This window comes from Cyprinodon variegatus, unplaced genomic scaffold (assembly GCF_000732505.1).
Source record: "Cyprinodon variegatus isolate N-32 unplaced genomic scaffold, C_variegatus-1.0 Scaffold855, whole genome shotgun sequence".
Lineage (NCBI taxonomy): Eukaryota > Metazoa > Chordata > Actinopteri > Cyprinodontiformes > Cyprinodontidae > Cyprinodon > Cyprinodon variegatus.
This window is the reverse complement of record NW_015151308.1, coordinates 270,726-274,606: the sequence shown is the minus strand read 5'-3', so window position 1 is coordinate 274,606 and position 3,881 is coordinate 270,726.

Sequence of the window (3,881 nt, the reverse complement as noted above, 5' to 3'; positions counted from 1 at the left end):
GGCAGAGATGGACCTTGCAAACCCCGCAGAAAACATTGGACCTTGCAATGTTGTCTTTCCTGCTGCAGTACTTGCATGTTTGGCGATTAGTGTAGACAGGAACGTGGAACACGGAGTGGTCGAAACGCACAGCCTCAGTGGGGTTGGAGCAGCAATGTCCTCGGACTGGCTTTGGAACATCAAAGGCAGCTCTAAGACTGTCAGAGCTTCTTCCTGAGCGAACCACGGATAGCCTTTGGTTAGAGACATGCTTGAACACCTCAATCCGGAAGCTTTTCAGAGACTGGCTGTCCAGTTTCAGTTCCTTGCAGTCCCGCCTGTACATCAGCCAGGCATTTGTGATGGCCAGTTCAATAGTGTATGCAAACAGACGCATATACCACCTCTTGGACTTCATGGGGGTGCGGTACAGGTGCACCAACATTTCATCATCTCATCCTCATTGGTGGTGAAGGTGGTGTTAATGTCCTTTTGAATGGCGTACAGGTTGGTGTGATAAGTTATGTGGCTAATGAATTGTGGGGTAAAGTATCTTGAAAAGTACACAAAAGGTTTCCCAATAAAGCTGGGAGCAGAGTGCTGGTACTCAGGCAGAGTTGAATTTCTTGATTTGGTTTTCCTCCAGATGCTGGGTCTGGGTTTGGGTTTAGTGTGACCCTTAGCTTGCGGTATAACCTGCTCATTTTGGTCTTCATTTTCATCCTCATCTTCCCCATCCTGAAGTACCTCCACTGCAGGCTGCACATGTCTCCTCTTGGCAGGAGGACTCATCTCACTTGTGGTGGGAGTGTCCAGGTTGTGGCTGACTGGAATGTAATCAGGATCGACCTCCACATCATCTTCCTCATCCTCTTCGTCATCGCTGATGGCAGGGTTGGCTGGAAAAATCACAACCCGCTTCCTCTTTCCATAAAACATGCAACAGAAAAATATTATAATTATTGTATATTTTTAATACTGCTACTGTCATTATGTGGATAATAATATGCCATATACTTGAAAGCACTAAAACTAGTCATAACATCACTTATTCAATATAAACAATTAATAATATAAATAATAATACTATTAAGGCATAAAATAACAGTTAAGTGGTGCAAAATATAATACAAAAACATCCAAAATCACTTATTTTCACCATTTTTAGCTATATAATCTTTAGAAGTGAGATATATATGTGATTAAATCATTATAAAAGCTTCTAAAAGCATCAGATAAGATTCTAATGTATTTTTTGTTGGTTATAATGCGTGTTTGGTAAACAGAAACTCAAAAATGTGGCTTAGAAACAAAGAACATATGAGTTAAAGTAGGCGAAACTGATGCAGGTCTGTTTTTACTTGTTTTGGGCATATGCTTATATATGTGCTCCCTGTTTTTCATGCTATGATTTTGCCAATTTCCAAAAGTCTCACGAAAAAAACTGTCTGTCATCATTTACCTCAACTTCTCAACCGTGTAATGTGAAAGTTTAATAAACTTACCATGGTTAGTTTTGGAGAGCCGAGTGAAAACGCTAGAGAAATCAAGCCGCGAAGTGGCGATTTCCTGCTCCCGGGAAAACACTGACATTTCGCGCGTCACAGACAAGCGCTGATTGGTCGAACGGCGCAATGGCGCGAACCGTAACCAGCTTAATCCCTGCTGATTGGCTGGACCAAATCACGTGACTCAACAAGTATCCGTGAGGCCGCAGTGACATCATTTAGAAGGTCCCCGGAAGTGCTCAAATATGGTAACTTGCCCGATAAAGGGTTAATCAATCTTTTTTAACAAGTGAAAAGAAACAGTTTTGAGCAACAGTGACATTCAACTTTATAATCAATTGCATTGGTTAAAGAAATTGTACATGGCAAAGTAATTTCAATTCTTAACAAAATACAAGACACTAATGGCCAGCACCTGAATGGTGGTGATAGCCTGAGTCTATGCTGCTATATTGGGTTCCCATCTCACTTAAGTCCTCATCTTCATCATCAAAATAACCTGTGTAATCAATGTCTGGGTCTGTGAAGCTGTCCTCATGGGAAGTAGGCTGTATGTCCAACTCAATATCACCAAAAACCTCACTTATTACTATTAGAATTTCTCTTGCATGATGTGCTCTGAATACTGGAAGGTTGTTAATAATGTAAGCCAAGTCAAATATGTGTTTGCTGTGTTCTACCACTGCCTCTATAAGTTCAGCTCTAAATCCTGTACAGGCTGACCTGCTAGTGAAGAGACGGGCTGTGTCGTTAACTAAAGAGCTCCTGTACTCATCCAACAGATCCCTGACTAAGGTTCTATCATCATCTGTTACCGATCTACATTTCAAATCAATGCAAACATCTGGTTCTAACAACTCATATTTAGGAATAGGCTCTCCACAAACACCAGATGCACATGAACATACAGAGTGGCAGCGGGTGCAGCACAGATGTCCTGGCTCGACACTTGTGGTGTGCTCCTCAAAATGGCAGAATAAAGCTTTTCTAAAGCAGCTGTGTGTGCCTGTGGCAATCACTCCTTTACTTTACTACTTTATCAACCTTGACAGACTCTTTGATAACATACAAAATTGCATTTGATTGCAACCCATTTCTGCCGGCCCGTCCAACCTGTTGAACAATATTCTCTATGTCGTCTAGTGAACCATACATGACAACATGAGAAAAATTTGGGAAATTCAAGCCCATCTCGAGAGCTGTTGTTGCTACAACAACTCTGCAGCTCCCCTCTCCATTAAGCGATGCCAGCACTCGATCTTTATACTGTGTGAGTGTCTTACTGTGAAACATTCCTATCAGAAGGTGTTCAGCCTTATGATCCTTGTCCCTGTCAATCCAAGCGTCTTCACCAAGTTCTGCTTTAAGATAGCTAATCAAACCTGATGTTTGTCCTGTTTGGGCTCACAGTCACTTCAGTTGCATTTTCCAATCGCAGCAGATTGGTCACACGGCATCTGTTCTTGGTATCAGCAGATGCTGTCAGCGCTAACACAGGTGTACCTGAAAGACAAAAAGGCAAACACACATAATAAGAAAAAGGTATAAACACGATGGATGATTACAGAGCTTCACTGCTTTGGCCCCCAATAACCATTTTAAGTATCTCACCTTCTTTGGCAGGGGATCTGAGTTCTCCCAGTCTGGCAAAGCTCTCCCTGAAGGCAGCCTCCCCTTTTGCACCCTCTCCCCTGGTTGACACAAAACAGAGAAACAGAGATCCAAGAATGAGTCTTACTGAGTAAAGGTCGATAACATGCATAGGAGCATTTACAGCCAGGGCAATGTTAACTTAGCTAACGCTAGTTAGCTCATCACTCTGTATAGGTTGTGTGGCATTCAAATACAACATAAATATAGACGTGTATATAAGATACAAAAAACATTTTAATCTTCATCCTTTCTGACTGAGCCAACGTTGCTTATGAACAAATTGCTAGTGCATGTTGTTAGCTATTGTTGTTAGCTATCGTTTGTTTGACTTCAAGGACCTAATGACATTGTTTAACATACAATTAAGTTAGGTAACGTAACTAACGTTAACGTTTTTAAACTTACCATTTATATGTGACATGCACCTCATCAACGACAATCCCCACCAAGTCTTCATGGTATACTTCGGAGGAAAGCATATCCCTCCATTTCTCGGAGTAACCAAGACTCAGGGCTACCAAACACCAACTGTATTCGGCCATGGAGGAAGTCTGTATCATTGATTCCTCTGAGCTGCATGGCAGACTCCTAGCTTCCCAGCCTCTCTGATTTGATCTTCCATCAGGGCAACCAACAGAGATACTACCACTATTATGGGATTTTTCACCTTTCCCATTTTCTTCATGACAAGAGGAGCCAATTGATAGATCAAACTCTTGCCGAAACCAGTCGGGAGAAGAG